The following is a 17029-nucleotide window of genomic DNA, read 5'->3' as shown; positions in this document are numbered from 1 at the left end:
CAAAAACATTTCACGTAAATCACATAACATTTCACGTAAATCATGTATAATGTGTCATGTGGTCTGTGGTACCTGCAAACCCGTCTATATCAAGCTTGGTTCAGGACCCATGTGAGCCCTGTGTCAAACAGACATTCCGTGCGCGAGGCAAGATCACAAACCTGACCAGTGATGGCTGTGTTTGCAATAAGCCCTCCTCGCCTGGTAAAAAAAAAAAAAAAAAAAAATTGATGCAAATTTCAGGCTTCTGGACCACAACATATTCTCACATAATCCTAAACAACGTTGGAAAAAGGCATCCTTTCTGGATTCATTTTAGAAAGTGGGACATGGGAGCAAGAATGATGTTTGTGGTAAGCACAAGATCACAAAACCACCAAAAAGAGGCGTTCAGAGAACCAGCGCTTCAATCTTTCAATGCCAAAGGAAAAACAGAGATCAGGAAGGTTACACATGCAGACATTTTATATGCTGTGACTAGTTCAGCAAATCAATCTGCAGTAGACATGTTCACAGACTCACACATTGCAAAGTATTCTGCAGGAGTCACATAAACAGTGAAAGGCATTCCTGTTACAATTTCAGCATCAACCTCACTTTAGAAATTCAGATTGATTGATTACATGTGTTTCTATACAGAAGTAGTGTGTTCATTTAAAATAAAGATAGTTGTCAATGAAATGTTACTGGCATTGGAATTATTGATCCTCCACATTATGCGCAGTGTAATGAATAACGTTTCAATACCACAATGTTGTGTATTTTGGGTTTTCTTTTAAATATATATTTTTTATTTTTATGATGGACTTACTGAATTTAAAGGGTTTTTCTTTTATTGTTATAAAGTAGGTGCCACAGCTCGTCCTTTGATGACAAGGTCAATGCGCCGCACCAAACTCAGCCTTTAAGTTTGTTATGTGATGAAAGTAACAACGTCAGCTGTGTATGCTTTGCTGTCATGCAAAATCAACTACAGTGGACCTGTTTACAAAGTACTGGCTGCTGCTACAACTACAGCACAACAAGGAGAGGGGTATTACATCTCAGTCCTATGTGAGATGTTTCCAGTGCACACTGATTCTCAGAGAACTGTATCGTAGCAAACACCTTTACTCACATGGGCCAGCCTCTCCATGATCCAGTGTGGTTGACAAAGCGTTTGTCAGTGAGAGAGATTGCGTGTTTGAAAACGGAACACTGGAAGGCATTTATAGATTTTTTTTGATGGCATGGCAACCTTGCATAGTAATTTCATATAACTCCAATCATCGTAAATGACCCGTTCATGTAACGGCAGTTACCACAGGAGCCAGTTATTGGGTGGCGAGGGTTCGGAAATCTGTGCATAGAGAAACTAGGATTCTAGGGAATTCTATCCAAAAAAAAATTACATAGCAAGCTAGTATTTACCCGAGACCATCAATTATGCGGTTGCTTGATATCATGGCTGTAAAAAAAAAAAAAAAAGGCTAGAGAACAGGACAGTGACACAGGCTGTGTCAACAGAACTCAGAAAATAATAATAATGTATAATCTCTTGTTCTCACAAAACACTTGACCGTTCCTTCTTCACGTTTTCACCGTGGTTATTCAAGCATTCCAAAACAGTGTGGAACTGTACTGCATGCAACCCAGCCCTGCAACCTCTACAGGAAGCATCTCAATCAGATACACTTTAAATGGGATCAGATGCATTTTCATGTGCGTGATGGGGGAGGGGATATACTGAGGTGCTGGCTACCACTGCAGAAGAGCCCAAAAGAGAGACAGCCTATGAGAAACGAGTGTCTGTGCAGGTGAAGAGACAGCCTATGAGAAACGAGGGTCTGTGCAGGTGAAGAGAGAGACAGCCTATGAGAAACGAGGGTCTGTGCAGGTGAAGAGAGAGACAGCCTATGAGAAATGAGGGTCTGTGCAGGTGAAGAGAGAGTTAGCCTATGAGAAACGAGGGTCTGTGCAGGTGAAGAGAGAGTTAGCCTATGAGAAACAAGGGTCTGTGCAGGTGAAGAGAGAGACAGCCTATGAGAAACGAGGGTCTGTGCAGGTGAAGAGAGAGTTAGCCTATGAGAAACGAGGGTCTGTGCAGGTGAAGAGAGAGTTAGCCTATGAGAAACGAGGGTCTGTGCAGGTGAAGAGAGAGACAGCCTATGAGAAACGAGGGTCTGTGCAGTGAAGAGAGAGACAGCCTATGAGAAACGAAGGTCTGTTCAGGTGAAGAGAGAGAGTCAAGGTGTGTGCAGATAGAAAGAGGCAACAAACTTCTGAGCGCTGACTCAGTGAACACCAATGCCGATAACAAGGAGCAGGGCAATTGCACTGGATTCCCGCCAGCATCCCAGAAGGAACACGGCTTGATGGAGCATAATACATACTAACAGGGAGCTTTGACAAATCTTAAGACAAATTTTCTCAGTCTTTCTGTAAATGATTAGACCAAAGGGCCGATTTGATCAACCTATACCCTGCTGGTCATTTTAGAGCATTTTACAGCACCAGGTAATCATATATTTTTAAAGCATTCCCAGTATAAACACAGATAGGGGGTCGATGCAATCCAGGGAGAGCTCTCAGGGCCACCCATATTAGCACCGACAAGCCCAGCCCAGAAAGAGCACTTGGATGAGTCGATGTTCATACAGTATGTTTCCATGTTAAACATGGCCATGGAGACTGCCTATCTCTACCTGGAGTGGTAATACAATCAGGGTTTATTTCCAGGGAGTTTGTTTCCAGCCTCTTCTCAGCTGCTGTTGAGGAATTACCCAGGCTGTCCTTCATTGCAGTACACTGAGGCCGCAGAGCTGAAGAATGGAGGCAAACCTGAGTTTACACAGCTGCACCTGTCTTAAAGGGGTTTACAGTCCATTTACATCACAGCCAGTGAAGCCCTGCGGTACTCTCCTGCCTGCTTCGTGGAAGGAGGATAAGCACAAACAATGCAATGCAAATACATGGTATAATCTTCCAAACCTCCCCTGTACACATGGGTCTTAGTCTAAGCAGTGGAAAGATGGCATTCACAACCTCTCGGAGGGCGAGGCAATGAAGTCTGCCTCACAGGTCAGGAAGGGAGCTTCACTTGCCCCCAAAAGAGGACCCCGGGCTCACCGCAGCTGCACCACCAATGCAAAGAAGAGAGAAAAATGTTACTTAGACATGGTAGTTAGTGATTAATTACAATAAATTTAAAAATATATATATAGATATATATATATATATATATATATATATTATATATATATATATATATAACACACACACACACACACACACACACACACACACACACACACACACACACACACACACACACACATTTTTTTTTAAATTAAACTAATGTAACAGCTCAGCATAGCTCCTCACACACACACAGTTTTTGATCCTGGTGGAGAGATGGCCCCCATTCCGGGCATGCTAGCAATACTTTGCTAATCGGAAATAATATCAAACAAAGACAGAAGAACGAATGTAAGATTTCATTGGTGAGGAGGGACTGGTTGATTTTAACTTTGACAGCTGACGTTGCCGCACCTATACGGAAGACGAGAAATAAATACCTTGAGGAACAATGTGAGCTGCAAAATTGAAATGTCCCAGGAGTGAAAGAAGGTTCCGTTTACAAATGGAATGGTTGATCTCAAAGGATTGTGTGCTAACAGGACAGCATGCTAACAGGACAGTGTGCTAACAAGACAGCGTGCTAACAGGACAGTGTGATAACATGGCAATGTGCTAACAAGACAGCGTGCTAACAGGACAGTGTGCTAACAGGACAGTGTGCTAACCGGACAACATGTTAACAGGACAGCATGCTAAGAGGACAGCATGTCAACAGGACAGTGTGCTAACGGGGTAGTGTGCTAACAGGACAGCGTGCTAACAGGAAAGTGCTCTAACAGGACAGCATGCCCAGCCTCCATGTGTTGAGAGTCTCCAGGGCTAGGGTAGTCCTCTCCCTCTGGATGGTGAACTGAGTGAAGTCCTGGTCTGTCCTGGAATACTCTGGGACGGGCGGCAGGGCTCGGAGGAGTTGGCAGGAGCTGGTCTGGCGTGCGGATGTCAGACTCGTTAGTGGAGCGAGTTCCACCTCATTAACAGAGAGGGGCGGGGCTGAGACAAGGAGGGTGGAGAGGTGCTTGTGCAGCAGTCTGATGTTGACGAGTCTCTCTGCCCACAGTCACCTCCCCCTTGTCAAGCAGGAACTCCTTATCCCAATAAAATAATAAGCAAGTGGCACAATTACATGTGGAGCAAAGCATTATACTGTAATTCGTTTGATCCATTTTCTAGGCATTCAAAGAGTCCTTACCAGTGTTTTAAGCTTAACTTCTGTACCCTCTACAAGCTTCATTAAAACCGTTACCCTTTTTGTTGAGCAAAGAAATACTTCTTTTAAGCTAATTGCAGAAATGCAAATATTTTAAACAGTGTTCTATATACACTGATATTGGTCGCATGGTCTGTTTGCAGCTTGACCAATGGAGTGCACAAGGAAACTTCTTGATGTGTTTAAAGGGTTCTTGAGGTTAAGCTTGTTTTCAAGTGGGTCCTGAATCGACAGAGGTCAGTCGACACACATGTGCACACAAATTGAAAATTCCATATACAGTATATATCGTTAGTAGATCCTTCTGAACTTAACAAATCCCAAATATTGTGATTTGCAAGAAACATTGGCTCTAATTCCAAAGATTTAGCTATTCATAGAATGTTTTTTTTATGAATAATGCAAAGTTTAATATTAAAAAAAGTTGTTCTACAGCAGATTGTTGTTAAAGATGCCCAGTTTCACGAGTATTTTAGAGTCATTTATTCATTACCCATGAGCAGGTGAAGCTTCGTCAGCAGAGCCCATCAGGTCCCGTTTACAAAATCAAGTCCTGATCGCATTCCATTAAACCGTCAACTATTTCAGAGTGGTTTTAGAAGATTTTTTCAAAGCACCAATAAGCCTAGGAGAATGTTTCTAACCACTCTGTGAAAAAGACCCATTGGTCTATTCTGAATCCTCAAGAACAGCGGTGCTCAGAGCATTATGTTGCGTTGTGTGCGTGGAGTGAGGAGACAGAGCATTATGTTGCATTGTGTGAGTGGAGTGAGGAGACAGAGCATTGTGTTGTGTGAGTCTGGAGCGAGGAGACCGAGGGAGTGCAGAGCAGGGTGAAGATGCTGCAGGATTCAGCACAGCCCCAGAGGGATTCGCATCTGCTTTCCATTTCACCGCCTGGCTCCAGTTGCTCATTCTAACTTCAAAGAGTCTCTGCTTCTGACATCATGCTCAAACCATTACATGGGATATGATGCTAGCACCCCAAAAAATAGAAAGGAAACAACCAACTGCTCCATCTGCTATCTCACATGGTGTCACAGAAAATCACAAACTTCCTAGTGAAATACAAACCGCTGTAAACGCCAGGTAGCCATAATACTGAGCTGGCATCGGAGAAGTTGGCAACAAAACACAGCAGAGCCTGATCCTGTGGCAGCCCTGCGTTCCTGTATCAATGTGTGAGGCATTTAACACTGATGAAGGATGCAGCACTAATAGCACTAAATGACTGGGCTGCACTGTAAGGAAGGGCACTGAGATAAAACTCACTGCTACCATCTTCACCATTTAATAGTACAATAGATTAAGATGCTTACACCCATAACTTGTTGTATTTTTCTAATGCAGATTCCCAGTTTAGGAATTATTGAATAAATAATCCTAAAACGTTTTTTTCTTTAACTCCCTACAACCATTTGCATTAATTTAAGTGTGTTATGCTGGTATACTATCAGTCTGCTTTGATTTCCAAACAGTCTCCATTCCCAAGGTGTTCGTAACTCTGTGGTTCTGCTGAACTTGCTAAATGATCGGTTTCTCTGCTGTCAAACAATGCAAACTTGTTAAACACCAGTGCTGACCCTGAGACACCCATGGTCTTGTAAGCTGCTGTGTTATAAATTGCCGGTAATTACTTTACAGGCTCATTTCTTTGACTAACATGTCCACTAGCTGGGTAACCTGAGAGAAGCACATGCAACTTGAGCACAGGAGGATTGAACTATTTTCCAAAACAAAAGCAAGCCCCCCGCTTATCCTTTAGGAATGCATTTGAAAAGCGACAGGATGAATTGCTCATTTAATAAGTATCGGTCATTTAAATCTGACCCCTTGTGCTGTAGATTCCATATGCACTGTGCTTTTATTATTAGACCCGGTAAAAGTTGTAAAAGAAAGCAACCAACTTCCTACTCGTAACCAAATGACAAGCTGTCAGTGTGAGTGAAAAGACACAGGAGTTGATGTCCTATTCCAGGGGTTTTCAACCTGTTTTTGAAACTGTACCCCTTCTGTCGGGAGGGTTCAGCTAAAGTACCCTTTACAATTTCCGCTCGTTGAATGATACCACAGTCGCAATAAAAGGCAGAATAATCTGATTAACAGTTGTGTTTCCCTTTATTTAATATATAATGGTTCACAACAGCCTGGGACTGACAAACTGCTGGTTTAAGACAGAATACCAAACAGTAGGCTTCATTCTTAAAACTTAATTACATGTCTTTGGATGCACAGGATTAAAAGAGAATATTTCTTTGGAAACGCATTTGCTTTCTATTCGGCAAAATCATTATAAATAATACAAAATAGTCTGCACTGTAAATGTTTATCACGTGACACTACCCACCTCAGCATATTTTTGTGTGCCATTTAAAATTTTTGCAGTGAGTATCGAAAACATCAACCTCAAGATTAAACTATAATAACTAACAATAACATTTTTTTTTCAAGCATAAAAACGGGACTCTATAAGTTTCTGTAGCTTTGCACTTTCTGTAGACTTGTGTGTTTTCTTCCTTTGTTTTTCCTTTGTAAGTAAGAAATGCATCCATTTGAAACACTGAAAACATATTCACTCAGCCGATATTGCTAGACACCTGCTTTATCAGAATGGAAATCATGCATACAGGTGGAAAATGTGGACATGATAGTTTTTTTTTTTTTTAAATCTGCGCTTCACTTTGAGCTGCTAAACCAAGATTAACTAATTATACACAGTGTTTTAGAGAATATTTAATACTGTTAAAAAAAACATGATTTTCTTTTACTTTCATTTTTATTTGTGTCATCCTGTGTACCCCCTATGACCCTTAGAAGTACCCCAGTGGTACTGGTACCCCTGGTTGAAAACCCCTGTCCTATACGATCAGGTTCTCTTAGAAGTACCCCAGGGGTTCGCTTACCCCTGGTTGAAAACCCCTGTCCTATATGATCAGGTTCTCTTAGAAGTACCCCAGGGTACGCGTACCCCCAGTTGAAAACCCCTGTCCTATACGATCAGGTTCTCTTAGAAGTACCCCAGCGGTACTGGTACCCCCAGTTGAAAACTCCTGTCCTATACGATCAGGTTCTCTTAGAAGTACCCTAGGGGTTCGCTTACCCCTGGTTGAAAACCCCTGTCCTATATGATCAGGTTCTCTTAGCAGTACCCCAGGGGTTCGCTTACCCCTGGTTGAAAACCCCTGTCTTATATGATCAGGTTCTCTTAGAAGTACCCCAGGGGTATGCGTACCCCTGGTTGAAAACCCCTGTCCTATACCATCAGGTTCTCTGTGCTTTACTGACATTGCGTCTTACACAGCTCTGCTAATTCGACAGTCTGCAGCTCATGCTTCCCACAATCTGTTGGTCCAATCCAGTCCATATAACCAAGGCCTTCCTCCACTCCCAACCATCCACACAGCAGCTTTGTCTGTCACTGGAATACAGCCCTTCACCATGTGATCAGTCCTGTGCTGGACCACTGTTCTAACAGCTGCGCTATATTTCTAGCTTGCTTCAGCTCCGGTGGCTTGCTGAGGTTGAAAGTTTGAGAAGGAAAGCTTGTATTAGTAGCTGCATGAGGAGTTACTAATACAAGTTAATAGTATTTCTTCCCCATTTCCTCACCACAGCCACAGGTCTTCAATGCAGCACAATGCACTATTGACAGCCTGGCAACAAAGTGCACTGTACTGTGTAATGCACGCCACTGGCTTGAACCCAAGACCGAATGAATGGGATACTTGAGATGCTTGAAGCATTCTGAAGTTTCAGACGCATTCATTAATGTACCGTCTCCCCCCCCTCCTCGTTCTTTCACATGCAGTGTCTGCTCCAACCCCCCCGACTCACTCACTGGCCTCTCCTATTGAGGATCAGTGCATTGGCAGCTGTCAGACCGGACCAGTCAGTGACCAAATTACTTTCCTGAAACAATGGGAATAAAAGACTGTGACTAACTGTGAATACAGATGCCGTCTACATGTCAAAACAAGAGAAAGGCAGGAATTGGGACCATTTGATTTAAGACTCTGTCACTCTGCTGTGTAACAGGGCCCTCTCATCACTGACACACCGGTCCAGGATTTACAATACCCTACATTCCAGAACCCTGCATTTCCCTGTGTGTGTCTGATTGAGAGGCTTACTGTATTGTCATTGTTTATATTCTCTATGTCTTATATGGACTCATTGAGTAATATACTGTGCTGAACTTAAGTGAAATATGTTATTAATCTTACCATGCATACCTCAGAGGTGACTAGTACACTCTCTCAGCAACACCGCCACCAGGGAAAGGGAGTCCAGGGATTGTTCAGTAGCTCATTGCATTATATACTAAAATACCCCCATTGCATTATTTACTAAAATACCCCCATTGCATTATATACTAAAATACAGAAATCTTTAAGTTTTAATCATGAAGAATGTCTTCCTATATTATGCAACAATATCCCCGAACAGATCCTTTACTTTTAGTTATTTTAAAAGTGACAATGAAATGCAGGTCTGTTAAATGGCCCAACAGAAGAGTCTGAGAGCAGCATGAGTGAGAAGTGAATTGGAATGGTTGCAGCTCGGCGGTACTGCAGTACTGTTTTGTATGCCCACCGTTTGCCTCATTTACAGCTTGCAGTCTTTTTTGTATTCTGAAACCAGTTCCTGGGATCTTTCAGGAGATATTTTTGCCCATTCTTCAACACAGACAGCTTTGAGTTTTGCCGTTGACGTTGGTTTCCTTTTTGCTATAGCAGCCTTCAAGTCAATCCACAACATCTCGATAGGATTCAAGTCTGGGGACTGAGATGGTCAATCCATAACTGTAATCTTCCTATTTGTTTCAGAGAATGCTTTGGGTCATATCCTGCTGGAATACAAACTTCTGTCCAATGAGCCTTCTAGCACTGGGTAACAAATGAGAGTGCAAAATGTATTCATATTTTCAAACATTCATTGATCCTTCTACAATACAAAGGTTGCCAGTGCCTGAGGAAGAAAAACAAGCCCATCCCATCACACCACCTCCACCATGTTTAACACTGGGCATGAGGAACTTTTCTTTAAATTCTTCTCCTCTTTTCCTCCAAACATACTGTTGCTTAGTTTCTTGGTTATATATATATATATATATATATATATATAGGGTTCATCTGACCATAAAATTGGGAAACTCCAATCGCTTTCTTTTGTGTATTATTTTTATCAAAGGCTTGCATCTTGGTTTTAGCCCATGGACAGTCATCTTGTTAAGGTATCACTGAATTGTTCGCTTGTGAAATTTCTGACCATCTCTTCTCAATTCTTGTGTCAAATCTTTTGCAGTAATCTTAGGATTTTGCCTGGCTGTTCGAACGATTCTTCTTCCAGATTTTGCAGAAATCTTTCTTGGTCTTCCACAACAGGAGCTAGTTGCAGTAGTTCCTGTTCTCCTGTGTTTATCAATAATAATCAATAATTTAGTGGTAGGCAGACTTCATGTTTATATATATATATATATATATATATATATATATATATATATATATATATATATATATATATATATATATATACAGTTTGTATATTATTATATATGGTATATTTAATGGTAGGCAGCATACAGTATGTATATATAATAAATATAGACTGGATAGGAGGCTCATGGTGGGAAACTATAGTTACTAACAGGGGTCTATAATACCTGAAGTCACAGGCTGTCCCCTGGAGATAACTACAGCTCTTCCCTCAGGTCCTTTAGTCCTGTAGTTTCCCACTATGAGCCGAGGTCTGCAGTGCAGATTTGTTTTATGAATTAGTCATTAAAGTAAGTGAGGCAAGATTGTAAATAAATACATAAATAACCATTAAATAAATACCATGAACATGAGAATTCATAAATACGATATTTAAATAACACATGAAGTACATTGTAAATTACAATATTTAATGCAGCTTTCATTTTAAATTGAGCTGCCCGTCTGACTTTCTCACTGCACAGCATTCTCGGAGGAGTCCGCTGAGTTTGTGAACAGCATATGTTTTTACACCTTCAAGTTGGATTTGAAATTTAGGATGTCAGAAAACACTGAAAGCAGTTTTTATGATGATTTCAGTGTTTGCAGCACCTTTGTTGTAGTATATTTTGTAATTTGTTTTTTGTTATGTTTCAAAATCGCTGCCCAGGAGGTCGAGATTCAGGTTTGTCCGCCATTTTGCTTTGAGAGGAAGGGAGTTTGTAGCTTTAATTGGAAGAGCGACGCGCACTGCGATGTTCCTGCTCACTGCTTGAGTTACGTTGTGTTTTTGGATTATCTTCTACAGATTGGGTAAAATGAATTTTCTGTATCACAATGAGGTCATTTGCAAGACAACCCCATCCTGTACATGAAAACATTTCTGGGTTCTAAAAATTTTAATTAATCCCAACTCGCTGGGGTCGACCCGATCAGGTTGGGGTCTTAACACACACATACACATATATATACTATATATATACCAGTATTTAATGGTAAGCAGACAATTCATTCCTGTAAGTGATCTGTGGGAGCCTTCATCTGGAACTTATTACACATTTCCATGAAAAGGCATTTTCTTGTTCAACAAATCCTGGATTTGGGCTTTGCAGCTGAAGCTTATCAGATGTCTAAAGCTTTTGAGCAGAGAGTGATGTGAAACCTGAGAAATTAACAATTTGCTCCGCTTCACATAACATTTACTTCCTGCTAGAGATGAATGCCGATTAAAACACGGCAGAAACTTATGGAAATAGGGAACAAAGTTTTCCTGATTCTCCGCTGACTTAACCCGCAACTGCACTCAAACCTCTTGACGTACGGCACGGAAACCCCCACAGATACATGGCATCGCCATGTTTGCAGACTTTGGTACAAAAACTCTTGGTTGCCTAATTTTCACTCTAGCTAACTAGCTCTCCACTCCAGTTCTCTGTCACCACTGCAGTCCTGGGTTCTCCCTTATAAAAGTGGACCACAGTAAATCTGCAGGGCAATTTTGCAGTTTTCCCATGGACATACTATGCATTTAACACAGTTTATCCTGGTTTGCCTTTTTTTAATACGCTTTACCATATCTCTTTGGGCTTTACAATGCTTACCTTTGCTTTATATTTCTATTAGTTTCTAGTACGTTTTTTCAAGCTGCTTTGTCATGCTTTTTTGAATGAGGTTTTCATCTGAAATAATCAGTTTCAGGTTCAGTTTGGGATACTGGATAATTCTGCGCATGCCCACTGTGTTACACTCTCTGGCTGCACAGCGCTGCGTGCTTGTGGCTTTGATGAAGCAGTCTATACAGTCCAATGTATGGATGTTTTCTACAGACACGCCTGATAAATTAACCAGATATAGATGACTTGTTAAGACGATACATCTTGAATGGAAATGTTGACGGTCAACTTCAGGCACATAACAACTATAGCACTGGCGAGAAACACTTTGCATTTCCAGTGGGTTATTCAGGGTTTGGACTTAATCATTCCAGTAATATTATCATCCTCCTCATCATCAAACAATGTCACTTTATAGTGGAAAAAGCTACAAACCAGACCAATGTTGGCAGAGTGCATCAGGATCCTTTGTCAGGGTGCAATGGGGCAACACAGCATTGCCACGAAACGAAATCTAACACAACTAGATATTTAAAGAAACAGTGCTTTTAAACTAGACATGCACAAACACAAAAACCCACAATCGGAGAGACAAAAACATGAAATTAATGTTTTGTGTAAGAATTCATCAACAGTGCCCTTTTAGTGCAATACTGTATCATAAATTAAAGAAAAATGAGAATGTGATTTTCATGTATACAAAAAAAAGTTAAAGTGTCTCTTCCCCTTCAAGAATTCTCTCTTGATTCGTATGATCTTAAAATTCACCCTTGGTCAGCTCAATGGTTGGTCAGCTGCTGCTGTAATTGCATTTACACACACAGATTTATGTTTCCAAGAACATAATTACCATGTGTGCAAATCAGGCTGGGCAGAGTGGCGGCTGCACAGTGCAGTAAAGCAGGCAGTACATGTTGCGATGGCCTGACCTTCTGCATACACATTCAAAACAAGATCAGAAGGAGTATCTTGAAAACTGCGCATATACGGCAGATATTGCACATGTAACTGCACGTTTACAGCAGGGTGCTGACAAAGGTGTAAGCCTAAGACAAAAGTAAAATGATAAATAGGTAGAATCAGGTTAATACATGTTGTGTTTCTATTTATGCCTTCCCTCGTTTATGCCTTCTATCATTGTTGCCGTGCGTTTAAACATTGATGCCTTCCCTAGTTGTTGCCCGTGACGTTTAACCATTTATGCTTTCCCTCGTTTATGCCTTCCCTCGTTTATACCTTCCCTCGTTTATGCCTTCCCTCGTTTATACCTTCCCTCGTTGTTTCCAGTGACGTTGAACTGTTGACTGTCATTCCTTTAATCATGGACTAAAAGAAGTACTTCATAACACTGTTGTGCTTTAACCACTATGCTGTATGTTCACTCGAGTGTCACACACTGTCCTGATACACAGCACTCCTTTAGAATTCGATTTGGTACCATGTAACAGAGCATCACGCTTTAACTCTATTGATTATAGCAAAAAAATAAACGTCACTGTTTGATGAATTATCAGTTCTCAATGCAAGCAGTGCTGTCAGTGTGCACACAGACAGCTAGCCCTTCCTGGTCATGGGCAGTGCCACCTGCACCCGAGATCTTAGAGCTGGGATTGGTTACCAGCTAGGATCTTACAGCTGGGACTGGTTACCAGCTAGGATCTTAGAGCTGGGATTGGTTACCAGCTAGGATCTTAGAGCTGGGACTGGTTACCAGTTAGTCTTGTTTCATAGAAGGTGACCATTTTTTTTTTTTGTTTTTGGCTTATTTCACAACCATACTCAACTCTTAGAAAAGTTTCCCATAGTAAAAGCACAGCAAACTGTAATAAATTACAATGACAGCACGGCAAAGCATAATAATAAACATGAAAAACCAGGGCAAACTATGGGAAAAGCATGGGGAGAACTGCGCAAAACCATGGTAAACTAAGGGTCCCTAGCTTTTACCAGTAAATATCTTGAATGTTACCAGCGAGGCCTCTTTCATGTGTGCATGTCTGAGTTCACTGAGGTCCGCTAAGCCAGGACATTCCCCGCCTAACTGTAGCTTATGCAGCCCCCTTCAGAGGCTGGAGGGAACGTGCCACAGCTCTGTGGAACAAGGGCAATGTTTTCTTTCCTGCAAGCGCGGAGCAGCCTTGCGAGAAGAACAGCGGCTTTCTGAATAGGTCTAGACTTTGCACAGCTACGGGTCACTAATTCAATTAGATTCCACAGAGAAAAACCACACCACTTTACACCGCTCCAATTCAATACTTCCTACAGCCCTCCCCTTCTACTGAGAAGCCATAAATTCACCGCCACAGCGTCACACCTCGCTGGACAGAGAGCAACAATACAAGGAGTCAGTGTGAGGGTCCCTGCAACAGCAGTCATTGGAGAAAACCAGCCAACATATGACAAACTGTTTTGTTTTCACACTGCTCAGTTACTTGAAAAATAAAAACAACACCTGCATTTATTGTGGATCATTTTCTTAAGGTACCTGACTGCTATTTTTTACTGTTTGCCTTTGATCTGATTACAGAGTTACAGTGAGTGCAGAGTATTAATGTCTTGCATCCAGGGCCCACAGAGGCACTGGGGTTTACACACACTGTACCTCATCCAGGACCCACAGAGGCACTGGGGTTTACACACACTGTACTGCATCCAGGACCCACAGAGGCACTGGGGTTTACACACACTGTACCTCATCCAGGACCCACAGAGGCACTGGGGTTTACACACACTGTACTGCATCCAGGACCCACAGAGGCACTGGGGTTTACACACACTGTACTGCATCCAGGACCCACAGAGGCACTGGGGTTTACACACACTGTACTGCATCCAGGACCCACAGAGGCACTGGGGTTTACACACACTGTACCTCATCCAGGACCCACAGAGGCACTGGGGTTTACACACACTGTACTGCATCCAGGACCCACAGAGGCACTGGGGTTTACACACACTGTACTGCATCCAGGACCCACAGAGGCACTGGGGTTTACACACACTGTACTGCATCCAGGACCCACAGAGGCACTGGGGTTTACACACACTGTACTGCATCCAGGACCCACAGAGGCACTGGGGTTTACACACACTGTACTGCATCCAGGACCCACGTGTGCAGAAGGGAAGTGGTGTATCAGCTTGGTATTACACTTCAGTTAATTAATAACATAATAAGTTTGTTTATTTAGAAATTTGTGGATATCTGCAGCCCACGCTCCCAGTGTTTTATCAGGATTCCGTTACGCTGCAGCCCATGCTCCCAGTGTTTTATCAGGATTCCGTTACGTGCTGCAGCCCACGCTCCCAGTGTTTTATCAGGATTCCGTTACGAGCTGCAGCCCACGCTCCCAGTGTTTTATCAGGATTCCGTTACGAGCTGCAGCCCACGCTCCCAGTGTTTTATCAGGATTCCGTTACGAGCTGCAGCCCACGCTCCCAGTGTTTTATCAGGATTCCGTTACGAGCTGCAGCCCACGCTCCCAGTGTTTTATCAGGATTCCGTTACGAGCTGCAGCCCACGCTCCCAGTGTTTTATCAGGATTCCGTTACGAGCTGCAGCCCACGCTCCCAGTGTTTTATCAGGATTCCGTTACGAGCTGCAGCCCACGCTCCCAGTGTTTTATCAGGATTCCGTTACGAGCTGCAGCCCACGCTCCCAGTGTTTTATCAGGATTCCGTTACGAGCTGCAGCCCACGCTCCCAGTGTTTTCTTGCGATTCCGTTACGAGCTGCAGCCCACGCTCCCAGTGTTTTATCAGGATTCCGTTACGAGCTGCAGCCCACGCTCCCAGTGTTTTATCAGGATTCCGTTACGAGCTGCAGCCCACGCTCCCAGTGTTTTATCAGGATTCCGTTACGAGCTGCAGCCCACGCTCCCAGTGTTTTATCAGGATTCCGTTACGAGCTGCAGCCCACGCTCCCAGTGTTTTATCAGGATTCCGTTACGAGCTGCAGCCCACGCTCCCAGTGTTTTATCAGGATTCCGTTACGAGCTGCAGCCCACGCTCCCAGTGTTTTATCAGGATTCCGTTACGAGCTGCAGCCCACGCTCCCAGTGTTTTCTTGCGATTCCGTTACGAGCTGCAGCCCACACTCCCAGTGTTTTATCAGGATTCCGTTACGAGCTGCAGCCCACGCTCCCAGTGTCTTATCAGGATTCCGTTACGAGCTGCAGCCCACGCTCCCAGTGTTTTCTCGGGATTCCGTCATGAACTTCAGCCCACGCTACCAGTGTTTTCTAGGGATTCTCAATGCCAGTGAATGTTAACTTATGCATGGCGGCTTGAACCTCAGCAGCAAGCGTTTGCAGAGCACCAGCTATCCAGCTTCCACTGGTGGCTGGAGGGAATCTTGGTTAATTAGAAATGAACTCCAAAACTTGATTAAAAGAACATTATAACCAGGGAAGATGATATCTCCAGACGATAAGCAAAGGAGGGAAACGTGGTACTATGTGGAATGTGTGCTGTTTCTTTAACTGTCATTTATGCATTTGTTTAATTTGCACAGTGCCTTTTTGCTCACAATCATTTAAAATGGTCCAGAGTTATCTACCTACCACTGGTCTGGAGCATCAAACTTATGCACCATTCCACCAAGGGGCCCACGTCTGTGTGCTCAGCAGGGTCAGTGATTGAGAGGTGAAGCTCACTGAGCACAAACCCACATGGTGCCAGCCTGGAGACAGCACGGTCACTCATTCAACATTCAAGAGCACCACATTCAAAATGCATTCAATGAACAGGAAAAATATACATAGAAAAACAGGAACTCACAAGAGCCAAAGGCATGCTTACTCACTCAACTATGATTTTCTTGCTTTTTTCAGCAAACTTTCAGATTGCTAATTATTAAGTGAATTAGCACAAGATAAAAGAAAATGGAAGTCAAGAAATAGAATTGCAGAACGGTGTTTGGAGGATGCCACGCAAGTGCATGTTGGCAAAGACTGCAATCAAGACTGTGATCAGTTAATTCCCAAACAGCAGCCTCAATGATCACTTCTAAAGGAGCTATAGAATTATAAAAAAAAGCAGGCACTGAAGCCTGGTGTGGCACTTGACCAGAGGAATGAAGGAGCTGAGAGACTGGGAGCTGAAGTGTTGATCTGATTCCCCTGTATCTGCGAGACCCCTCCCCCTCCAGTCTAATCACTTCATCCTTTGGCCTCTTCATGGTGCACACTGACAAGTTTCAAGCTCCCAGATCAAAAGTTTTCATCTCCACGAGGCTCAAACAAGAGCAGCGTCACTATATCTGCTTCTCACAGCCTTCTGGATCCGTCAAAGACAAAGAGCCAACATTCTGCTCTACTGATAATCAATTTGGAACGTGATAATGTGCGGTCTATCTGCTCTGATTTCACACCACAGACTCCAAGACCTGTCTGAGAGAGCTGGAGAGAGGGGGCGATGCCATGCCGTGCCAAACATACACGGTACTGTCACGGGAGCTGTTCAGTGTGTTGATATGTAAATAAATCCTGTTCGCCTGCAGGGGGCGTATCAACCTCAACCTCTCTCTCTATTCCTGGCTGTCACTCAGCAGCGAATGCACGCTCCCACAAGGAAACAAAGGAAACCATGCCAAACGAAATGAGATGTGCCACTCAG

This window comes from Polyodon spathula, chromosome 5 (assembly GCF_017654505.1).
Source record: "Polyodon spathula isolate WHYD16114869_AA chromosome 5, ASM1765450v1, whole genome shotgun sequence".
NCBI classification, from domain to species: Eukaryota; Metazoa; Chordata; class Actinopteri; order Acipenseriformes; family Polyodontidae; genus Polyodon; species Polyodon spathula.
Note: the sequence above shows the minus strand (reverse complement) of the source record.